General features: G+C 42.3%; 1 long non-coding RNA gene across 1 annotated transcript in view; it reads right to left on the reverse strand.

Moving 5' to 3' along the window:
• LOC120638794 overlaps nucleotides 1-26,039 on the reverse strand; it is a 285,479-nt gene that overhangs the window by 178,332 nt on the left and 81,108 nt on the right. The gene's annotated exons all lie outside the window — the stretch shown is intronic.

The raw sequence follows: 26,039 nt of genomic DNA on the forward strand, positions 1-26,039 counted from the left end.
TAGTGGTCAGCTGATCACAGGGACTGGATGATATCCACCAGAGAATTTTGAAAGAACTAAATGAGGAACTTGGGGAACTCCAGGCTTGAGTAAGACTGTCTCTCGCTACAAATGGCCCCTGTGCTAGGAGGCTGATGGGTCATCAATATATTTCCTATTTATAAGAGAGTTAAACCCCACTCTTCAAATGACAGACTGAAATCCTAAAATCAGAGTGGGATCAACAAATACTTAAAACAATCCCAAATGTTAAGAAAAAGGCAACAAGGCCTCTGTAAATGGAATTCATGCCTTACTATGGTGATAGAATTCCTCAAAGAGGTTAACAGGTAGATAGTGGACATAACACACTTGGATTTTCAAACCCAGTTAGTGGGCTGTTAGGGTGGAGAGGAAGGGATGAATCCAGGGAATGTGGCTAAGAAGTGGTCCAGCAGCAGGCAAGTTTGGTTCCATAAATGAAGGTTAAATGTGAAGAACCGTGTGTAAGTTCCACAGAAAAGAGTGAAAATTCCTGGCTAAACTGGAACATCATAGAAGCCTTGAAATAAGTGAAGCATACGAATTAAGATTCTCATTAGATCATAATCGTACTACTATGCGAGCGGTAGCAGAAAACTCAGGTATATTCCTTTCTAAAGGCAGGGAGATGGACTAGTTTGTTCCTCGAGGGTCAGTGGTTTTCTGTCTCAGCAAATTCCTCAGAGTCCAAAATCCATTGATGAGAAAGAGAAACACTAAAAAGTACCATTCCTCTAAGGGATAATCCATCTTCACTGTCTTTAGAACAAAAATAGACTCTGACCTTCACAAAACTCTTCGATTCTGCTACCCAAAGTAGGACCAATACAAAATGATGTACACGGGATAAAAGATCAGAATGGTACCATCCACACCTGCCTTTGAGAAATAATCCCAGAATCATTTAACTTTCCTTAGTTTCCTGGGTGTCTGAGAGGTTGTAGGTTAGCTGTTTTCTAAACAACTGAAAAAAGCCTACTTCTGGGGACCGGATTTTAGAAAAGCGACATTTCCGTGCAGAGAAAGTACATCAGACAAAAAAGAAATAACGGGCAACCAAAATATATTCCACATGTGCATCAATTTATCGTTCCAGTTTGCATGACTGAATCGAACATGCACTTGAGTAACTCCAGTTTTGACTATTAACCGGTGAAGACTAATTGCATTTTATTGAACATGTCAGCCAGGCAGAACTTCAGCAAATCAAGCCCCCAAAGGATCCGGGCTAGCATCTTTTTTTTTTTTTTTTAAATCCACATTTCTGCTAACTAAATGACATTCTCTTCATTCAATCAGTAAAGGTTCCAAAAGGCGGAAAAAGCAACCCCAGTGAACGAGAGACGGTTGAAGGAGCGGGTGATGCTGCTTTATGACCCTTGGTGCCGGCATTAAACCCTCCATTTCCAGCCATGCACAATTTCCAGCTATTTCAGGAAGCTTGACCCAGAACTGAACCTGATCAGTCGGCTCAGTTCAATCTGAATTTATAAGAGCCACTGACAGACTGTAGCTTGGGATGAAAAAAGATAATGGGGCTATAGCTGTTTGCTTTCGGAGTGCAGTAGCTGCGGCGAAGGGACAACCTTAGAAGTCTCTGAGGTTGGGTACGGTAGCAAATGAGTTAGGGTTTAATGTTAGCTACGAGAACCAATTCACCTTACCAGGTGGTGAACTGGAGTAAACTCTAACCTTAAGATGGAGGTGCCGACGCAAAACCGACTTCCCCATGGTGCAGAGATTTTTTAAAAAGATATTTCCACCCCCTAAGCAGCCGGTTTACATTTTAGGGCAGGCCTTTCTTTCGTGGAAAATCAACTAGCTGAATAGAAATGTTCCCACATTTTGACTTTTATTATGAGCATGGCAATGTTTTAAAATAGAGTGGGAATACAAATTTATCCATGAAATGAATATTCAATTTTGCAGATGGGAAAGATACGTCGGAATCAATACGCTCGACACGATATAAACGCTTCTCACTTGGAATGTGCATATAGAGTCGATTAAAGACAACGGCGGTCTTGCTAGACTAAGGGGAGAAAATGGCAGCAGCGGTAGGTGAACAAAATCCATCTCAAAATCCCATTTCCAGCTTTCAAAAAGATCATATTTCACTGTGATAAGATCATCGGGCTGTATGACCGTGAAATACATTTTTTTTAAAGTTGGACAGGAAAAACCTTAAACTACTTTTATAGTAGTGTAATGGAACTGGCACTATTTTGACAAGACTGGAAGAGACTCTAAAATGGTTAAAAGCCATCTCCTGGGGATTAGGAAATAGCATTCCTTTCTGCCTCAGGCTTAGAGGTCCTTTGCTTGTGGAAGTCCAGGTCAGGAGATTCAGTCAAGCTGAAGGACCATTAGAACAGTCACAGTTGTAAAGCAGTCAGTGACGAACCCAGACTCTTGAGGGGAAAGGATCCAGGCTCTCCTGTAGCCGGACCCTTCCGGCAGCAACTTGGTTACTTTGAGAGACCCAGGTGAACGTCACACCGAGATCTGAGGGGCACTCTGTCCTAATTCCTAATTCCAACTCAGACGAGAGCTCTACGGGTCTAACTCCTGCTCTGTCCCTCACAGAGCTTTTTTTGTGCCAGGAATTAGCCTTCTTCAGGTTCAGGAAGGTTGATCTGGAACTGAACTTGCTCAGTCTATTGGGATCAGTGTGAACCAAACTGACAGCGTATGCAAAGCGTTGGCTGTGCACTCAGCCAGATTTACCACATACTAATACGCGGGCAATGGCTGTTGACAGAAGTCATTTAAAAGTTCACTAATGAGTTCAATAAATCAAATCAGTCGCTCCAGGTAAAATTGCTTCCTTCCTATTCTATGCATTTCCCTAGCTGAAGTTTGGATTTGAAGGGTACCTTTGAAAAGTTGATCTTTAAGATCTAAATAAAGCTTTCTCTGGGTTTCTGATTTTGGCCATGACCTATTATCTTAGTCAAACAATTCAGTCTTTTTAAGTAGCCCCTTCAGATTCCATGATTTAGTAGAAGTAGTAAAGTTATTTAGTTCTCATTGGCTGCAATATGCTACATTAAGCACTTGGGAGCGTAGAATCTAAGTTTGAGATAGATACTGCCCACAGTAGCTTACACCCTATTGTCACACCCTATTGGGGAATATTAACAGAAAAATATTTCCAATTACTTCAGAGTGCTAGTAATAGTGAGTATTTTCAATTTAGATCTTTGTTGCTTATGAGCCCAAACACAAATCTTGAATTGTAAATATACGATTCCCAGGGTAAGTAAATTAAATGCATTTGATGTGTTTAAATGGACCACTGAACCTTCTGAAGATATTTTTAGGATGGGGTGGGGAATCTACATTTTTATTCATTTCTAGGTGACTTGACTGTTACTCCAAAAGTTGAGATTTTTCCTGGTTTAAGGCTCCAAACCCTGTGGCAGAAAGCACTGTGCTTCTAGCTTTTAAGGATGTGTCGCTTCTTTCCTATAAATCAACCCCCTGGCTGATCGGGAAGTTCACTTCACAGATTCAGGGAAAAATCATCAGCTTTTAAGACTCTCCTGGTCTCGGTGAAGCAACAGGTTGAGCTGTCACGACTGGTCACACCTACCCATCACATTAGGCAGCTTAATGCAAGGTGCAGAAGTAGCCGGCCGTGACATATCACCTTGATGGGGTGTCGCGCCTCAGACATTTCATTTGAAAACAGCCTCTCTGTGAAAAGTCACAGGCATAAATAGAACATCTGGCTTCCACTGGAATGTCTTCTTAACCGAATTTGAGTTTGGAAATACAAAATCGTTTCTGTTGGCCATGTTGTAATTTACCTGGTGCGGTGTAGGAATGTTTCTTTTGAAGAAGCACAATCTGTAGGGACTAGCGGAAAGAGCATGGGCCTGAAAGTCAGAAGACCTGAGTTTTAATCCCGGCTCTGGCCCATACCCGCTGGGTGACCTCGAGCAAGTCATTTAATGTCTCTGTGCCTCATTTCCCTCATCTGCATAATGGAGATCAATACCCGTTCTCCCTCCTATTTAGACCGCGCACCCCAAGTGGGACTTGATTATCTTGTATCTACCCCAGTACCTAGCACGTAGGACGCGCTCAAAAAGCACAATTATTATTATTAGAAATAACAATAAATTTACTTCACTGCGTCTTTAAAAACTGCTCTCTTTTTGTTCTAGCGTGTTCTTCTTTCAGTGCAACATTGGGCTGCTCCTACAGCAAGTGCTCCCAAACTCTAATCTGAGATGCCCACGCTCTAACCCAGCCCTAATCTGATTACATCTTCCACAATCTGTGGAGATAGAATTATGCAAAATGATAACAACATCCATCACCCAATGCCACGGATGTATTACAAGAGGTGGGATGTTCTTAACCTGACTCCATATCCACCAATCAAGTTTTGAAGTTGCACTTTTCAAAAGTGTTTCTTTTCGATGTTCAGCAGACTGACTCATGAACATAGGGAAATTTAACATGACTGATGTTACCAAGCTTTTTCTGTCAAGCAAATTTCTCATCGGCTCAGAAAATGCAGACAGATGAGAGTCCTTGCCAGCTACGGTTACAAGTCAAACCGATTTCAAAAATTTCCTTCTTCTACGTTCACATGTAAAAGATAGAGGTCAAACTTTCTAATGGAATTTTAATACAGTCCCCTAGACTGTAAACTCCCTGTGGGCCTAGTACAGTGCTCTGCCTCCAATAAGTGCTCAATAAACATCATGGATGGGTTAATATGGGCCCTTGCGTGTACTTCCCTTTCACCATTTCAGAATTAACCATTATAAGCAGGTGTTTATACTTTTTAGACTTTATTTTGTCCTGCCCTGGTGCAGATAAAAAAGCAATCACTTTTCAAACATCCCATTTTTTCCTGTATACTTCATTAAGACATGCTTCAAGTCAAAAGGAAATATGAGTTTTTGTTTACTGGGGCATATGCTATGCATTCTAAACATTCAGAGGGTACATGTCCTCTCAAAATATTCTTAATGAGTCCATCACGGCTTGATGATGATGAATTAATATGATTTTGCTCTTGAGATAATTATATCTGCTTTGAAACCATCCATAAAAAACGATTCATGGAAATAGCTTTGAAAGTGGCGCGTTTATCAGAATCTCACAAGAGTATAATAGTTGCCATCATTTCTTTAGGTACTTGTGAATAATTTATATCCCTATCAAAATTTTAAATGTACATTTGGAATAAATATTACATTCTATATAGTTTAAATCGATATATCTACGTAAAATTGGTTTCATGTGACCCACGTAACTAACATAAAATTATAAATATATGTTCGCCCTCTTATTTTAAATCCAGTCATTTCTCCTACGTGTTTCTTTTTTGTTCAGCAGAGAGCACCCCATATTTCTCATCACCTCCACGGGTAAGAGGATTTCAATTTGGCTTTTTGAATTCCTTCCTTCTTGCATGCTTTGGAAAAGGAGAATGAAGTGAAAGCTATACAGAGTACTGGGATTGAAAAGCACTACAGTCATACTCATTGGTGGAGACAGTTGAGATGCGTCTCCACTAGCATTTCAGGAGTACTGCTTTTTTAAAATGTATTTTTGTAAAGTGATAACTTTGTGCCAAGCCCTGTAATAGCAATAATCATAATTCTGATATTTATTAAGCTCCTACTAGGTGCAAATCACTGTACTAAGCTCTGGGATGGGTACACAGAAATCAAGTTGGACGTAGTCTTTGTTCTGCACAGGGCTCACAGTCTTAACCCCCATTTTACAGATGAGGTAACTGAGGCACAGAGAAGTGAAGTGACTTGCCCAAAGCCACACAGCAGACGAGTGGCAGAGCCGGGATTAGAACCTATGACCTTCTGACTCCCAGGCCAATGCTCTGTCCACTATGCCACGCTGCTTCCCTCCACTAAAAGCTGGGAATAATTGAGCATTTACTGTGTGCAGAGCACTGTTCAAAGCACTTGGGACATGATCCCTGTACCAAATGGGCTCAGAGGAGGGAGAACTCGAATCCCCATTTTATAAGCGAGGAAAGTGAGGTACAGAAATACTAAGTGACTTGCCCATGGTGACACAGCAGGCAGGTGGAGGAGCCGGAATTAGAACCCAGGTCTTCTGACTCCCACCCCTGCTCTTTCCACTAGGCCAGGCTGCTTCTTGACTGAATTTTTAAAACTCTTGTGCTTTTACCAAAGGGGAATAATGACAATGGGACTTGTTAAGCACCTGCTCTGTACCAAACACTGTTCTAAGCGCTGGGCCAGATTCAAGTTAACCAGGTGGGACACAATCCCTGTCCCACATTGGGTTTACAGAATTAATAAGAGGAATGGCATTTAATCCCTATTTTACTCATGAAGTAACTGAGGCACGGAGAAGTTAAGTGACTTGCCCAAGGTCAAACAGATACGTTGGCAGAACTGGGATTAGAACCCAGGTCTTCTGATTCCCAGGCCCGTGCTCTTTCCATTTGAGGACAGCACATTCTATCGTAATAATCCTGAAGAGAATTATAGGCTGTAGGCTGCTCTTTATCAATCAGGGGTATTTAATGAGGAGGTAAGAGCACAGGCTTGGGAGTCAGAGGTCATGGGTTCGAATACCGCCTCTGCCGATTGTCAGCTGTGTGACTGTGGGCAAGTCACTTAACTTCTCTGTGCCTCAGTTACCTCATCTGGAAAATGGGGATTAAGACTGTGAGCCTCATGTGGGACAACCTGATTACCCTGTAAATCTACCCCAGCGCTTAGAACAGTGCTCTGCACATAGTAAGCGCTTAACAAATACCAACATTATTATTATGTTCAGAGCATTAAATGTTTAGGGGAATACAACAGAATTAGTAGATTGGTGCATGTCCTCAAGGAGTTTACAATCCAGCAGGGGAAAGAGATACTAAAACAATTTACATAAATGGGAAAAGGAAAAGGGCATCATATGTTGGTTAACAATTATAGGGTATGTAAGGGACATAAATAAGTGCTACGGGAGTGAGGAGATGCTGAATTGGAAGCTGGGGGATGTAACCCGTGCAGATTAGAAATTAATCAGGGAAGACCTCCTGGCAGAGGAATGATTTTAGAAAGGCTTACTTCCTACATTTTCATGGCACTGGCATCACACGGCAGGGCCTTTGCTAATCTTTGTTTCATTTTCAGGGCATGTGTGGCCAAAACATGCTTAGCTTCAATGTAGGACTTCCTTCTGTTTCTGTTATCGTGTTTCTCGCATAAATCTAGCTCCCTGACAAAACCTCCCCAGTGGGGTCGGCTGAATCTCCTTAAAAAGCAACTCTGAAGCCAACCACAGAGTTAATGATACTCAGTTCGATTTCTGGCTTAGCTGCTCACTCATTTTTTTGATCTTGGAAAAATCCTTAAGCGCCATTCCTGAACATGACTTTTCCTCCTAGCCCTTCTCAGAGGTGTCGAGTAAAGTTTGTAAAATTTTAGACTTTCAAGAGAGAGCATTCAAATAAGTAAGAAGCCAATGGGTGACCAAGCCTGGATTCTGACACCGGCTCTGCCGCTTTCTACCGTGTAACCTTCGCCTAGTCACGTCATGTTTCTGTGCCTCAGTTTCCTCATCTGTAAAACAGGGATTAAATACCTGCCCTGACTAACCTGTGTCTATTCCCAGCAGTTTGTACAGTGCATGGCACACAGTAAGCATTCAATGAATACTTCACATATTATCATCGTCACCTATTGTTAATAAACGTTTATTGCTGTTTTAAAAGGCTTATTAAAGGACAAGAAAATAGGTGGGCTAATATTTGTCACCTCTTAACTTACATCTTCATCTTCTTAACTTACCTCTGGCCATGACCTCTTATCTTCCTTCTGTTGTCCAAAATTCCCAGCCGCCCTTTCTACATATTGTTCCTAGTTCTGTGGTGTGGCACAGCCCCGAAACTAACTGGGCAGAAATGGGTGCCACAGAATAAGATTTATTTGAAAAGAAAATGATTTTCTGGAGTAGGCCTTTACTTTGGAGGAATCGAAACGCCAAGTGGATTAAAAACATCCCATCAGAAAGACTATTTAATGAATGCAGTGTGAGATGGCTATGCCTTTCTAGAAAATTAGGTCAGGCTCTTTCTCTGATTTTCTCCTCTCCCCTCGCCAACCACCCCGCCGCCCACCCCAACACACACCTGAGTCACGAGCACTGCCCTAGTATCGGTGGTAAATTATTTCAGACCCTCTCCCTTATGGGTCACGTCAGCGGTTCCAAACGCTGCCTCAGCATCTGTGCCGGTGCAGTTCAAAAAAATCTATTCCGATCCTGTACATTCAGCAGTCCGTGGGAAGTGTTCATTTCTGCTGCGTACTCTAAACGTACATATCGTAGTTAACCCCGTGCTTCAAAGCCCCAAGAAAGGAACTTCTGTACATATCCTTATTTTTGACTCCTTCACTGACCTGTAATTTTAGTATCTGTTCTCCCCCGCTACAGTGGAAGCTCCTTAAGTGTATAGATTGTGTCTATTTCTTCTTATGGCATTTGTGCTATGTGCCAAGCACTGTACTAAGCACTGGGAAGATCCAGGCTAATTAGGATGGACACAGTCATGCCCCACATGGGTCTCTGTCTTAATCCCCATTTTACAGATGAGGTAACAGGCACAGAAAATAATAATAATAATGGTACTATTTGTTAAGTTCTTCCTATGTACCAAGCACTGTTCTAAGCATTGAGGTAGATGCAAGGTAATCAGGTTGCCCCATATGGGGCTCACAGTCTTAATCCTCATTTTACAGATGAGGGAACTGAGGCACAAGGAAGTTAAGTGACTTACTGACCACTTGTTGTGTGCAGAGCACTGTGCTGAGCTCTTGGGCGAATACAATACAGTAGAGAAGCAGCGTGGCTCCGTGGAAAGAGCCCGGGCTTGGGAGTCAGAGGTCATGGGTTCGAATCCCAGATCTGCCACTTGTCGGCTGTGTGGCTTTGGGCAAGTCACTTCACTTCTCTGTGCCTCAGTGACCTCATCTGTAAAATGGGGATGAAGACTGTGAGCCTCACGTGGGACAACCTGATTCCCCTGTGTCTATCCCAGCGCTTAGAACAGTGCTCTGCACATAGTAAGTGCTTAACAAATACCAACATTATTATTATCATTATTAGAGTTGATAGACACGACTCCTGCTTTCAAGGAGCTTACTATTTATTTGGAAAGAACTTAGATGAAGAGGTGAGCCCTGAGCAACATTTTTTTAAGGTATTTCTCTAGCACTTACGATGTGCCAGGCATTAGTCTAAGCATGGTGTTATTACAGGGCTTGGCACACAGTTAGTGCTTAACAAGTACCATTATTATTATTATTATTGTACAATCTAACCAGGTTGGACACAGCACATGTCCGACATAGGGCTCATATAGTCATAGTGCTATGATCCCAGTTCTTAATGCAGAGTAAGGGCTCGGTAGATACTATAATCATTCTGAGGATGATTAGGTAACTGAGAGGGAATGACAGAAGAAGACACAGCCAAATATCTCAAAGGCACTGCCAGAAATGAACGAAACGGGGATTTCATCTCGAAAAGATACTAAAATACAATTTGTTTTAGTTTCCAATTCTATGAACTAATGTTTTATATGACAGTCCTGAAAAAGGTCTTTGACTTATTTTCTCTATCAGATTGTCTCTCTAAGTTCCACCAGTGACCCTAGTAAAGGCACAATTGTTATAACATTTTTGGGAAGAAAACTAATTAGAACACAAAAACCTCAATTCAGCTCAGCAATAACACTGGTTTTCCAAAACCCGAAAGATTAAAAAAATTAAAAGTTTTATCACTTATCGTTTGTAACCTATTAAAAAAAATAAGTACTGAAACTTTGCCAGAGATCCTTCCAAGAGGGTTATAGGAGTAGCAGCGTGGTTTAGTGGAAAGAGCCCAGGGTTGGGAGTCAGAGGGCATGGGTTCGAAGCCCGGCTCTGCCGCTTGTCAGCTGTGTGACTGTGGGCAAGTCACTTCACTTCTCTGTGCCTCAGTGACCTCACCTGTAAAATGGGGATGAAGACTGGGAGCCTCACGTGGGACAACCTGATTCCCCTGTGTCTACCCCAGCGCTTAGAACAGTGCTCTGCACATAGTCAGCGCTTAACAAATACCAACATTATTATTATCATTATTATTATAGGAGCCCAAAATAATGTCTTCATACAAATCTCTGCAATAATCTGCCTTTTAAAACCCTGAGTTTCACAGGGCCTCAGTATGCCACGGCAAGCCGATGCGATCACCTGGATCTGCTGCTGAAGCACATTTTCTACGTGCTTTTGTTTTATTTTTTAAACGTAACCTGGATTTGACATTACTGAACCACAGGCCAACCATTCTGAGACTAATGTGCGTGTTTGAAATTCAATAGGCTGTCTCCTTTTTTGGAACTCTGATTTGGAAAAGGGCACCTAATATACTTCACATTCTCTCCTCTCCCAGGCATTAAACCTTGGTGAAAAGTACGTCAGTGGGTCTCAACTTTGCAAACTTGGGTCCCGCTTTGCAATTAAACACGCTTGATGTACGAGTATGATTTATTCATGTTTGCTTTGCAGAGGGTCTGTGTGAGTGTTCCCTGGCACTGTTTTTGCATTTGTTATTCTGCCGAACCCTTGAAATGGAGTAAATTATTTATGTGTGAAAGAAGATTATGAATTATGTAAATCAAGCCAGGAGGAGATAGGGCAAAGACTGAAACGAAGGTTAACTTATGGGTTACCCCATTCCTCTCTTCCCAAAATAGTGATACGAAGAGCTAATTACCGAGCTGTCAGTCACAAAGTTCTTCAACAACCAAAAAGATGACCCACTTGTTTCCACTCTTGCCCTTCGAGACTGTGTGGATGCCCACCTTTCTTGTGCCACACCAGGAAAGCCTGTCTTTCCGCTGATCAGTTCCCCTGTCTTCACTCATTCATTCGCTCATTCAATCGTATTTACTGAGTGCTTACTGTGTGAAAAGGACTGTACTAAGTGCTCGGGAGAGTACAATATAACAGACACATCCCTGGCCCACAACGAGTTTACGTCTGGTACCCATCCAGTGCAAGTTGCCTGTATGCCTCTCTCCTTTTCTTCTTAATCAGCACCCAGAGACCTCCCGCCCCAATTCATGCCCGCAAGCCTGGCAGCGGACCTGTTTACCAGAACCGGAGGTGGGGGGAGGGGAACGCACGGCGCCGGAGCCAAGGTGGGAAGTTCGATTCCCAGCTCGGCCGCTAGCTTGCTGAGTGAACTTGGCCAAGCCCCTTAATCTTTCTGTTCCTCAATTTCTTCATCTGTAAAACGGCGATGATAATACTGGTCTCTCCCTCCCTCGTGGGAATGAGATCACTGATGCAAAAGAGATTTGGGAAAATAAAATAATAATAGAGAAGTAGCATTGCCCAGTGGATAGAGCAGGGGTCTGAGTCAGAAGGTTTGCCGCTTGTCCGCTGTAAGACCTTGGGCAAATCACTTCACTTCTCTGTGCCTCAGTTACCTCATCAGTAAAATGGAAATTACGACCGTGAACCCCATGTGGGACACGGACTGCGCTCCACTTGCTAACCTTGTATCTACCCCAGCATTTAGAACAGTGTGCGGTACACTGTAACTGCTTAACTTATGCCATAAAAAAAGAGCGCTCTACAGAACAGATTCAGTGACCTGTATCAATTCTGATGTGAAAATCACTGTGGGTCTTTTGTTCATTCATATTTATTGAATACTTACTGTGTGCAGAGCACTGTACTAAGCACTTGGGCGAGTACAATAAAACAACAAACACCACATTCCCTGCCCACAACGAGCTTACAGTTTACCAAATGGATGTCATTCCGTAGCTCATTAATTGGGCATGTGTTTCCTTGGTCCACGGACGGGTGGAATGATGGTTGTCTAAGAAATATCTGGAGATATTTTGGAAAGGTGAAAGGGGACAGAAAAACGGAAGGGATGGGACAGGATTATTAACTGTGATGATGATTTAGCAAGGGTAACGTCATTCCATCTCTGGGCAGCCTCAGTAATTATCAGAGCGCATATGTACGGCACGTGTACCTGACGTGCCGGCATGGGAACCCACGCATAATTCAGTACTATTTCCATGGAAGTGGTTTAAAATTGACATTTATATTCTGGGTCCTCATCAGCCTTGGGGTTTGATTTTAATTGTTGCAATTTTTTTTCCTGTTAATGACGACGCCTACTTTTAATGTCAGGAATAGGGCCTTGTTAATTTAACAGAAAGAAAATTAATCTTATAATATATTTTCCTCATTAAATTCACATTATGGAAGTAATGGCTGTCTTAAGTGGACATCATTATTAATAAAGAAACTGCACATATTCACTCCAAATCCTAATGTCTTTGGCTTGTTCATTTGTGTACACTTGCCTGCAATTCAATTCCCCTTTAGCTGTGCTTGGCAATGTTTCCATGAAAACACAAAGAATTGGTCCACAAAGGTCAGAGAAAGGAGCCTTCTTTTTTTGGCTCTCAGTTAATGTGCCTGGTATTATCTGAGACACACTGCAATCTAAGTCTCTCTCTCTTCCAATTAGCAACCCGGCCCACGGAGTTTAATACTGTGCTGCCTGGCAGCGCTCACCTTTACCTTTCTCCTCTCTGATCATGAATAGTATTTACTACATGTCCACTGTGGACAATAGATTGTACTCAGCACTTCATAATAATGTTGGTATTTGTTAAGCGCTTACTATGTGCAGAGCACTGTTTCAATCGCTGGGGTAGACACAGGGGAATCAGGTTGTCCCACGTGGGGCTCACAGTCTTAATCCCCATTTTACAGCTGAGGTAACTGAGGCACAGAGAAGTGAAGTGACTTGCCCACAGTCACACAGCTGACAAGTGGCAGAGCTGGGATTCGAACTCATGACCTCTGACTCCAAAGCCCGTGCTCTTTCCACTGAGCCAATGCTGCTTCTCTAGGGTGCAGAAGATGTCAATAAAAGACCACCTTGTCCTCAAGGAGCTTAAAATATAATGGGAGACGTTCTCTGAGCTATATAACTTTCTGAAATAGGTCAAGACTCCTCCAGGTCATAATTTCTATTAAACAATATACTACTTCCAATCCATCAGTAGGATCCATTGCATTTCTACTTTGGGCAAAACACTGCACTAAGTGCTTAGGAAAGTACAACAGATGTAGGAAACACGGTCAGTGCCCTCAAAGGGAAGCAGCATGGCCTAGTGGACAGAGCATGGGCCTGGGAGACAGAAGGACCTGGGTTCTAATTCTGATTCCGCTGATTGTCGGCTGTGTGACCTTGGGAAAGTCACTTCTCTTCTCTGTGCCTCACTGTGTAGTGCTTGGCACATCGTAAGCAAATAAATAGTACTCAGTAGATACAGAGTCTAGATACACTTCCCTTTTAGGCTCAACCCAAGTCACTGACATGACCAGATTTATCGTCGCCTTGCTTAGCAAATGATTAGCTGGAGTGGTGCCAGTCCAGAGCTATTTACATACCACGAACATCTGATTAATAATAACAATAATAATAAAAATTATGTTATTTGTTAAATTATGGTATTTATTAAGCACTCAATTAAGCACCGTGATAGATCCAAGATAATCGTCAGACACAACCCCTGTCCCCCATGACGCTCACAGCCTAAGTATAGGAGGGAGAACAGATATTGAATCCCCATTTCACAGATGAGGAAACTATGCAGAGAGAAGTTAAGTGACTTGTCCAAGGTCACACAGCAGGCTAGGATTAGAGCTCAGGTCCTGGGACTACCGGGCCCACGATCTCTCCACTAAGCTATGCTGCTTCTCTTCAGCATGATCTCACACCCCCTCATTCAGGGGAAGGGATTCATTCAGGGACCCCAGATCCCAAAATATTTCTAATGCCCACATCTCCGGAGGGAGGATTCCCTCGTGCTGCAAACCATCATTTCTTAGACGAGAATCCCAGCACTCAAGACGAGACAGCGATTATTCCCCTGGCACACATCCCTACCTGGGTCTTTCCCTTTCCCCTCCGATGCCTGTTTTCTGTGAACAATTTTTTTTTTTTTTGACTTTTCAACCACAGTGAGGCACCGGAGGCTCCACGCTTTAGAGTTAAGAATTCTTTTACTATACTAGCTCTTGATAAGACTGATAGATTCGAAGAATAAATCTAATAAAGAAATCAATCATCTTGCCTAGTAGCTACAGATCCAATTTTAATGCCCTAATCCACACTCTAATTGCTATTTCTGTAAAACTGATATTAGGGAGTTAAGCTAATAACTTTCAAATACAGACTTTCTACTTGGGATCCTGACTGTCCTTATTTGTTATCCCAAAACACCCAAAACAATTCAAAACACATGAAATAAAATAGAGGATCAGTGAGGCCTAGTGGATAGAGCACAGGCCTGAAAGTCAGAAGGACTTGGGTTCTAATTCTGGCTCTGCTACCTGTCTGCTGTTTGACCTTGGGTAAGTGACTTCACTTTTGAGTGTGAGCCCAATGTGGGACAGGGACTGTAGTTCAACCCAATTATCTTGTAATAATAATAATAGTGATGGTATTTGTTAAGTGCATACTATGTGCCAAGCATTGTCCTAAGCGCTGGGGTAAATACCAGGTAATCTGGCTGTCCCATGTGGGGTCGCACAGTCTTAATCTCCATTTTCCAGATGAGGTAACTGAGGCACAGAGAAGTTAAGTAACTTGCCCAAAGTCCCACAGCTGATAAGTGGCAGAACCGGGACTGGAACCTGGGACCCCTGACTCTAAACCCATGCTCTTTCCACTGAGTCACGCTGCAGCGCTTAGAAAAGTGTTTGGTAGATAGCAACTGCTGAACAAATAGCACAATCATGCTTACTAAACATCTTTTTTGTTTCAATACATATCATGCATACCGTGAAGTCAACACAAAAACATTCCATCCTAATGAGATAAGCCTAGTTCATGATGAATGTAAGTTCCTTGATGGCTTGGATCACGTCTACCATCTCTACGCACTGTACACCCCCAAACGTTTACTACAGTGCGTGGCTCAGTGGAAAGAGCACGGGCTTTGGAGTCAGAGGTCATGGGTTCGAATCCCAGCTCGGCCACTTGTCAGCTGTGTGACTGTGGGCAAGTCACTTAACTTCTCTGCGCCTCAGTTACCTCATCTGTAAAATGGGGATTAAGACTGTGAGCCCCACGTGGGACAACCTGATTCCTCTGTGTCTACCCCAGTGCTTAGAACAGTGCTCTGCACATAGTAAGCGCTTAACAAATACCAACATTATTATTATTATTACACACAATAAGGACTCAGTGCCACTAACCGGTGATGTAGGAATTCATCACTATTTCTCCACCTTTTCATTCCTTTACATGCAGAAAATGAAAGGAAAATATCAAGCTTTCTCTCCTGATTTTACTCCTCCCAATACTCAAAACGCTTCCATTTTAAAGAAATTGCCCACTCTACTAATAAACTATGGCACCCATTACCAAATTTATTTTAAAATTTATGTTACTGTGATTTCTTTGCAGGGATTTGTGATCCCCTGGGAAATGTATAAATGTGATCATGTGCTTTACTTTCACCTCGTCTGATTTTCACACTTTTCTATAGTTTGCGTTTTTATGGATGCCTGAACAACAAGGCATGAGTTTTTGGTAAAGTAGCCACGGTCTCTAAAGCTAGAGAAAATATTCACTAAGTATCTCCCTGAAACTCCTGCCTAGGTGGATACTTTCATTCCAAAATTCAAATCGGAGACATGTGACAGGAGCACAAAAGCGAGATTAAAAAAAAGCGAGAGAGAGAATTGTACACTGAATTCAAAAGGAGTTTTGTCTGATAAAAGAAAAATAATGAAATGAACACAAAAGGCTTTCAAAATTTAGCTTCTATTTAAAAAAAGTTAAATGGTATAGGTATGCAACATCAGAAAAAGTTAACAATAATATAGGCGGGTACACCAATAGGCTGATAAAGAGGCATTATTCTCAAAGAATGTTACTGAAGCCTTAATTTATTTTTAAATAGCCATTATCACAATATACCAATAATGACTTCATCTTTCTTCCCACCTTCTCCCAATTGAAAGCTTTTATCTTAGTATTTCTAAAGATCATCCACGGAGGAAATACAGAACATGTCATTTATTTTCCCAAGATATACCTCCCTCATATCACAGAAAAGGCATGCTTTGTAAAATCAGTTAGAGAGTGAAATATGAATATGTGTTTTAGAAGTTGCAGATAGATTACCCAAAGAAAGTGATCAGTTGGCTTATTTAACCTCTTTAAAGAGGGCATGTCTAACCTAATAAAATAATCATAACTTTTGTAGTAAATTATACCAATTACCTTATAAAATATAAAACCAGCCATGTATTAAACCCATCAGGAGGAATACATATGATTTCACATCTTGCAGAGCTGGAACTAAGCAAACGATGAATGGCATCCTGCACAAAATCTGGCTCTGAAATTGGCCTCTAAATTGGCTAGCAAAATACTGTTCTCCAGAATCCATTCACCTATAGTTTTATTATGCTGAGGAAAATGCCAAATAATTCCCAATTAAATCTGTTTTTATGGTATTTGTTAAGTACTTACTATGTGGCAGACACTGTCCTAAGCACTGGTGGAGTTGACAAACTAATCAGCTTGGATTCAGTCCCTATCGCACAGGGAGCTCACAAGCATAATCCCCATTTTACAGATGAGGTGACTGAGGCCCAGAGAAGTGAAATGACTTTCCCAAAGTCACACCACAGACCAGTGGCAGAACCAGGATTAGAACCTAGATCCTTCTGACACCCAGGCCCACGCTCTATCCACTAGACCACGCTGCTTCTCTTTGTCTATGTCCTGGTTTTGAAATAAAATTGGTATCTACTTCTTCCCTCACCAGATTTTAAGCTCTTTCACCGTTGGAAATAGCTCCTTCTTCAGGTGAGCTCAGCAGTCGATACATACTGTGCACTGTACATAAGAGATCTTCAGAAAGAAACACCACTGGTGCTAAAGACTGAGATGAAAATTCCTTGGATAAACAAAAGCCCCCAAGTGTCTCTGAAGCATCTTTTGTGGAAGCCCCACAGGAAAACACACCGGCTGCAATCGTTCCCACAAACCTTTTAAAGATTCCTTTCCATAACAGCTTTTAATGTTTTCCTCACGGTCATTGTACCCAAAATGAGTTATATCCACTATCCAGTCCCCTTGGAGCCCCCACTCCCAAATGAAATAATGCATCCTATAGGTCCAGTACATGCAGAACTGAGGGCTAATCAGGTTAAAGTGTGTTTGAATTAACTTCTGTTGGCTATAAATATAACCTCAAATGATGAAAAATATATTCAGAAAACTCCTAGGGAATTCTCTGGTGACATGGAAAATGATAAAAATTAATCCACTGAAGAGTGATCCATTCACAGAAACAAATTGCATAGATAATTGGAAATCATTTCTCTCCCCTTCTAGACTGTAAAATCGTGGATAGAGAATGTGTCTACCAACTCTGTTGTACTCTACCCTGACAAGCGCTTAGTACAGTGCTCTGCACACAGTAAATGCTCAGTAAATACCAATGAATGACTGAACATATCCAATCCTCATAAACTTCAGTAGATGTTCAGACAATTAATAATTGCCTATTAACAGTAGCGAAATATCGGCACTTTAATTCGTGTCAAATTATCAACTGCCGTACCAGGGGCCGAACCAAATGTTCAAATGTTCGCACGAAAAAGAGGTGTTGGACAAGCACAGTCATCTTAATAACTGTGGTATTTATTAAGCACTTAATTTATGCTAAGCATCACACTAAGCACTGGGGTAGATTCAAGATAATCAGGTTAGGCAACATCCATGTCCCACATGAGGCTCAGAGTCTAAGGGAGATGGTGAACAGGTATTTAATCCCCATTTTACAGGTGAGGAAACTGCAACCCCTGTGATGCACAGCCATAAATCCTGATCAGTGCAGTGTCTTTAGCTCCAGGAGGCTCCTGCAGTTCATCTCGGGGAATCCATGACCAATTGAACTCTCCAAGCGCTTAGTACAGTGCTTTACATCGAGTAAGCACCCAATAAATACAAGAGAATGAATGAATGGAAGGCATCTCGGGGAGAAAGTCAACGGATTTGGAGGGGGAAATCCCTCCATTCCGATTCAGGAGTAAGGGGTCGGAGGGAGAGGTTGTATCAAGGGGTGGATCTGGCCCGCTGATGGGTTGACTTATGTTGACCAGCCTGTTTGGAAGATCTAGCTGTAGTTGTTTGAAGCTCATTACGGGGCAGGGAACCTATCTACCAACTGCTATTGCACTCTCCCAAATGCTTAAAGTAAGCACTCAATAAATATGACTGATTGAATATGAAAAAGACAATGGGGGATTCACAATTATTCACTTCCAGACACTGGAGATTAAGAGAGTTGCCTCTGCCTACTGAATTAAATAACAGAAAGGAAGGGCGGTAGAATCCCTAAAATGTCTTTTCTTGTGGTAATGGGGTTGACTATGTTACAAGGTTTTACACAATAATCTCATAATGTTTTCAGCCACTTTTATGATGTATTCAATGCCAATTTGCTGCTTCTGACTTATTGTCATTCAGAGTTTGGGAACAAGTTTTTGGCACTGTAGTTCAAAGAATCTACTTTATATTAACATTCAAATCACTTCCATAGAAAACAGCCTAGCTTTTTGAGAGCACTGAAAACATCTATATGGCTGAGGGCTATAAGAAGGCAGAGACGGTTTTGTTCCCCATTCCCACTGCCATTACTAATTGTTGTTGTGATATTTTTCAACTCTTCTTCATTGAAAAGTTCAACCTCCTCGTCTCTGAAGTATCACTGTAAGGTGAATGGAAAAGAAGAAAAAAAAAACTAAATTGAACAGACCCTCTCAAAACTCTTCTAAATATCTACTGTTCAGTAATGTTAAAAAAAGTAGATTTCAAGGGTTTGGCTAATCAAAAAATGGGGTGCTTCCCCTTCTTCGGACTGACATGCCAAACGTGAATCTCTGGCACTAATCTATGGCAACCTGTAACTTCACGGAGGAGGAAAAGGAGACAGTGTAGTTGCAAAGTGCATAGAGAAGTTTACAAGACACTCTTGATTCTGGTTCCTATTCCTCTACTCACCCTCCTCAGCGTTCCATTCAGGACCGTTTGACTTTTCTTCCTTTTCACTCTTATTCTCGGGCAGTTCCTCGGTTCCCACAACTCAAATCTAAAACAGCGTAAATGCCTCAAATCTACGGCTCCCGCCGGAACCTCTCCCTGACTCTGCGTTCTTATAAGCTCTTCCTTAATTTGAGGCTCTATTTGGAAATACCGTTCCCCACCCCTCCCACTTCAAACCTTAAAATTAACTTTTAATTCTTCAGGTTCTAGTCCCAGTTCTGCTACGTGAACTTGGGCAAGTCACTTAACCTCCTTCAATTTCCCGGCCCTTGCGATCCCATCATTATCCTTCACATCTCATAACCTTGCAACTTTGGGGCTAGCTTTGCCTCTCCTCTCTCATTTATCCTCACTCTTAGTCTGCGTCTGCCTCAGTAGCTTGACAGATCAAACCCTTCCCTCCCGCCTGGGAGCCATTGCTGTGTGCTGCTCATGACCTAGGAGGCAGCATGGTCTAGGGGAGAGAGAGCACGTGACAGTCAGAAGTCCCAGCTCTGCTACTTGTCTGCTGGGTCACCTTGGGGAAGTCACTTAACCTCTCCAGTGTTCTGTTTCCTCTTAGTTAAAACGGGAATCAAATTCCTGTTCTCGCTCCTTCTTAAACTGAGCCCCACGTGGGATACGTTTCAGGCTGGAGAATTAACTGTTCTTCTGTAGGAACCCCTGTAGGGAACTGGTTCCAGGCTTGACTACCACTACGCTTAACTAGCCCTTGAAATAGGTAGCGGTGATAGTCGGAGCACCTCATGGGAAAGTATAACTGAAGCTCATGACGTCTTTCCTGCCCGCAAGGAGCTTACATGTTAATCTTCTCTGAGGTCAGTGCCTCCAGCTCGACAAAAACCTTACAAGCTTTAAAAACCCTCATTTTTTTATGGATGCATTTTCACTTGCAAACTGTCTCAAATTAAAAACAACAATGCTGAATCTAAACTTGGCCAGGTCCCATTTCCCTAGGTAAAACAGAATTGAAAAAAGAATATTTTGCCATTTGTTTTTCTTAGATAGGCATTAGTGCTGGGCAGAGAGCCAAGGATATTGGCTCTTCGGCGTGATTATGAATTATATATTTCTCATCGAACATTTGAGTCTTCAAAATCATTGGCAGACACTGAATCACCTCAGAAGGCACAATTAAAAATAGATTAATGCTCGCTGAAGATGGGCTTTCCATCAACCGGCTCCAATCTACATGACGACACTGGGTCAGGAGGAAAATAGAGTTGCAGTTTACCCAGCAGGATTATTCAAATGATTTGCTCTCATCTCTGTCTGCCTGTTGCGTGTCCAATTCTCTGTTTTTTTGGCACAGAGCAAATTCTTTCAATGAGCCTGGATAAACAAAGGGCAGTGAGGGAAAACCAATATATTCTACACAGACTTCTCAGCTGAGAGTGGAGAAACAGATTTGATGGGCAACACTTTGAAAACATTTCTAGATCTCTTCTTAGCTCTGTTTTCTTTCTAACTAGACTCTTTTGGAAGAGATGGGCACATGAGGGAATCCAACTGTTTGGATTCTGGATACAAGTACTTCCCGTGCATTAAACAGTGTGCAAAGCACTGGCGCAGATACAATTCACTCAGATGGGCCACGGTTTGTGTTCCCCACAGGGCCCATAGTCTAAGGGGGACACTGAACAGTAATTAATTCCCCTTTGTACTGATAAGGAAACCGAGGCACAGAGAAGTGAAATGCCATGCTCGGGGTCAAACAGCAGGCAAGTGGCAGAGGCAGGATTAGGACCCAAGTTCTGATTCCCAGTTCTGTGGTCTTTCTGTTAGGTTGTGGAGTTTCATACATAGTTCATGGAGAGTCCTAACACCTGGGGATCCCTTCCTCACCTAATCTCAAGGATGTCTTTCTGATCTTTGGCCCTTAGGAATGAAAAAGGATCACTGTGGAAATATTTCCAGTGCCGAGTGCTACTCTAAAGCCATTCTAAATAAGGCTATATATGCACCTCCTTTTCCTATTTTCCTAAGGGAGGGAATACATATGCCTTCAGGTGGGTTTTCACATGCTCAAACAAAAGTTCCCCCATAGGCGAAGCAGAAGGTGGATCCCTGAAGAACCAATCAGCTGAAGAAGTAGGCCTTCTCCAATAGAAAGAAAAGCAGTGTGGCCTAGGGCTAAGACCATGGGCCTGAAAGTCAGAGGACCTGGGTTAATAATAATAATAATGTTGGTATTTGTTAAGCGCTTACTATGCGCCGAGCACTGTTCTAAGCGCTGGGGTAGACACAGGGGAATCAGGTTGTCCCACGTGGGGCTCACAGTCTTCATCCCCATTTGACAGATGAGGGAACTGAGGCACCGAGAAGTGAAGTGACTTGCCCACAGTCACACAGCTGACAAGTGGCAGGAGTGGGGTTCTAACCCCAGCTCCTCCACTTGTCTACTGTGTGACCTTGGGGAGTCACTTAACTTCTCTGTGCCTCAGTTACCTCATCTGTAAAATGAGGATTAAGAATGTGAGCCCCACGTGGGATAGGGACTGTATCCAACCTGGTCAACTTGTATCTACCTCAGCACTTAGAACACAGTGACTGACACTATGTATGCACAAATAAAACTGGGTTTTTTTGGTTTGGTTTGGGGTTTTTATTTTAATAAAAAAGAGCAACACAAACCTAGGCCTGGAAATCCAGGGATTCGCTCATGATGCTGATGGCATTTGTTAAGCACTTACTATGTGCCAAGCACTGTTCTAAGCGCTGGGGAGGGGATACAAGGTGATCAGGTTGTCCCCTGTGGGGCTCACAGTCTTAATCCTCATTTTACAGATGAGGTAACTGAGGCACAGAGAAGTTAAGTGACTTGCCCAAAGTCACACAGCTGAAAAGTGGCAGAGCCAGGATTAGAACCCACAACCTCTGACTCCCAAGCCCGGGCTCTTTCCACTGAGCCACCCTCATGGTCCTGTGAACTCATAATCTACCTTAAAAATTGGCATTTTCACTCCATCCCCTCTCTGCTCCAAGAAGTACCTCCTTGGACACTGGGTCAGTCAGCCCCTTTAGCAAATGAGATAGCTCTGTGGGGCAACCTTGAAAAACGTTTCACACCAGCTTGATAAAAATGTTTCCAGCTCTACTTCGCTCCTCTCCGGTAGGATAATACTAATTAGCCTTGCATACCAGGGAAACGTACCATGATGAATGATTTCGCTATCCTCTGTTCCCAGGGCTGGTGATGTATTACTACTCAGGCTGACTTCTTTCGATTGCTGGAGGTTGTCGACAGGTCACCCTCTGCTGGGAAAAGAATGGAGTGCTGTCGGCGGACGATAAGAGCCGGGCTGTTGTGGCCTCGACAGTCATCAGAATTAGAATTCTATTAGTCGGCAGCTGATGAGAGATGTCAGTATCGCTCGGATGATGCGGGAAGCACCTTAAGCCAATCGATGGATCAACCAATCTCTTAATTACCCGCCGGCCTCTCGAAATATCGGAGTTTGGTGTTTCGGTGGTTCGACGCTGGAGATACGGTCGACGGAACCAGTCTGGACCTCGGGGAGAGGTTGGAAGGGGCTCGAGGAAGGAAAGTTTGCTGATTGAGAAGGCATTAAAATTCCAGCCTGCGGTGCAGAGCAGATTGCAAGCTCATCCATGACCTTCCTAAACCCTGTCTCAGAACATTTGAATTTGCTGGCAAAAAGTTAATTCTCTTTTTCAACATAAGTTGAGCAAAGAAGATTTAATAGGGAACACGCCTCGCCTTCCTTCTCCCCAAAAAGTCCTCTTCCTCTCCCTTAGGCTGTTAGGCCCCTGTGGGAAAGACTGTGACCCAAGAATAATAGTAATAATAATTAAAGGTAATAATTATAATATTTTTCTTAGCTCTTACAATGTGCCAAACTCCATACTGAGCCCTGGGATAGGTATAAGATTTTGAGATTGGACACTGTACATAATCCATATGGGATTTACAATCTAAGGGACCAGACCAGACCCAATTGATCAGTGCCTATCCCAGTGCTTAGCTCATAGAAAGCGCTTAACAAATACCACAATTACTAATCAATGGTATTTACCAAATGCAGAGCACTGAACTACGCACTTGGAAGAATATAATAGCGAATTGGTAGACACACTTCCTGCCCACAAAGAGCTTACAGTCTACACTGAAAACAGTAATTATTATTTTCCCCTTCCTGGCAGATGCATTAGGAGTCGCATCCCATTTTGTGCAGCAAAAAGATATCAATAACCTGCTGTAAAGCTTGAGGTGTTTGCGGGTGATTAAAATATTTAGAATGAAACAAGCTTGGTTCTTACAGGAGGCCCGTGGTCTCAGGAGGCATGAGTTCACCTACCAAAGGAACAGAATGCATCCAACATGGAGGTTGAGGCAGTCAAGGATTTGCCACAGAGTCAGTGTGGTCCAGTGGAAAGAATGTGGGATGGAGGGTCAGGAGTCCTGGGTTCCAATCTCAAGTTCTGCCACTGACCTGGATGAGTCCCTTCAGTTTCTGTGCCTCAGTTTCTTGATCTGTCAAATGGGCATGGTAATGTCTGTTTCTACTTACCTCCCTAGGAAGTTGTGAGTCTAAAGTAAGATAACTGAGGTGGAAGCACTTTGGGGAAAATTTTAGTGCTGAACAAATAGAGGGTAAAGTGATTTTAGATATGAGGTCACGCTTCTTCCCGTTTCACGCCAAGATCAAGCTCTTTCCAACCTGTGGGACTTGGAAGAAAATGGGCCACTAGATTTAAGCAAAAGATTAATTTTGATATTCATTTACTTCAATCAATTGTATTTATTGAGTACTTACTGTATGCAGAGCACTGTACTAAGTGCATGGGGAGGTACTATATAACAATAAACAGAAACATTCCCTGCCCACAGTGAGCTTACAGTCCTGAGTGGGTCTGATCATTCTAGAGAGGAAGAATCAATTCTCTTTCAGATCATTTGATTTTAGGTGCTCCCTTCCTTCACAAGATCCTTTTTTTCCAATGTCTTTGCTCATTTTTCTACTTCCTAATCGTAATGATGGATGAAGATACGACTCACACAAAGATGGATGGAAAGACTCCTTAAGTGTTTTATATGTCTTGTTATTTTCAGAATGGCAGAGAATAATGAATCCCCAAGTGTCATGAGCCTGTCTAATAAAGCATGCAAATAAAAGGAAACAGTAATGAAAGAAGATTAAACTCATATGTATTGTTGTATTGTCTGCAGTTAAATCTTATCCAGCCAAAAAGTATTTGGTTTGATGGTGGCCTTGGAATCGATCAAAATTTCAGATTCCCTTAATTGGAAATCTGATTCAGGGAGATGAGTAAGGGTGTTGACATGTGGGTAACGGGTTTACTTTTTAAGGAGGAAAAGAAGACTCAGTTAGCTTAGCAAGGTCTTAAACAATTACAGATATTCTGCCCTGTGCTTACTAAGGATAAAAAAGTTATTGAAATAAGACAGGTTTCTTACACTCTGACCTCCTTGAGGACCATGGACCTTTTCATCCCTTCATCCACGACTCATTTCCCACCGCTTAGTACAGTGCTATACATACAGTAGATACTGAATATAAATACTGTCACTATCAAATTGGAAGTTGCAGGAGGTTCCTTTTCTTTTCTGTGATTGAGAAGCTTATGTAGCAACAATATCAAATTTAATTGGAAAAATAACAAGCCCTTAAATGGGAGACTCTTAGAAGGCGTGTTCCCCCAAGGAATTATTGGTTAGTGCACTGAAAAGTCTCATAGTGGCTTAAAGTTCATTTCAATAATATTAATAATGGCATTTAAGTGCTCACTATGTTCTAAATGCTGGGGTCGATACAAGGTTGCAAGATCGGATACAGCTCAGGTCCCATAGAGGGTACTCACAATCTATCTTATTCCCATTTTACATATGAGGAAACCAAGGTCTTGGGAGGGTAAGTGACTTGCCTAAGGTCATACATCAGGCCAGTGATGGAACAGGGAATCAAACTTGATTTCCTCACTTTCAAACCTGGGCTTCCCCATTAGACCAAACTGTCTCCCCATCTTCAAGGCCTTCATTTCCACCCACCAATTTCCTGACTCTCCTGGAAAGACCTAGAAATGGGGTTTTGACATTCATCTGTATTTCTTATGTTTCGAGGGGGAAACGGTGCAATTATGGGGGAAAAAAAGAGAATGCGTGTGCACTTTTTTCCTTAAGGTCTTTTCCAAGCTCCAGTCCGTTAGATTACAGATGTGCCTGGGCCTAATTCAATTATAGTCAGGCAATGTTTATACCGTGAAACAATTTTAGTTTCCTCTGTCTTTCTCAATTTTAATATCGCCTTTGAAAATCCTGAGCCGTGAACACTCGTTTGCTAACATCACCGTTCATGTTCTCACTTTGCTACTCAGTTCATTTTCTTTTCAGGCATTTGTATTTCCTAACTTTAAAAAACATGGAGCCTGTGGATTCCAGAGACCTATTTTGATAATATTCCCAAGTGTCCACTGTTATTGTTTAACTGGGTTCATCAAGTGCTTGGAATACAGCTTGGGAATCTCCTCTACCCTTAGAAAAATGTTGGTGGAAAGTAATACACGGGCGTAGGGGTGGAAGGAGCATAGAGTGTTCAAAGGATCCAATAATAATGATTACCATATTTTTTAAGCACTTACTATGTGTCAGGCACTGTGCTAAACAATGGGGTAGATTAAAGACAATCAGATTGGACACCGGTCCCTGCTCCCAGCAGCATTCAAAGTTTGAGATAAAGGGAGAATAGGTGTTTTATCCCCACTTTACGAGTGAGGAAACCGAGCTACGGAAGAGGCAAGTGACTTGCTCGAGGTCACCCTCATCCAGGAGGTCAGAGCCAGAGCCGGGACTAGAATCCAGATCTCCCACCCCCTCA

This window comes from Ornithorhynchus anatinus, chromosome 14 (genome assembly GCF_004115215.2).
Source record: "Ornithorhynchus anatinus isolate Pmale09 chromosome 14, mOrnAna1.pri.v4, whole genome shotgun sequence".
Lineage (NCBI taxonomy): Eukaryota > Metazoa > Chordata > Mammalia > Monotremata > Ornithorhynchidae > Ornithorhynchus > Ornithorhynchus anatinus.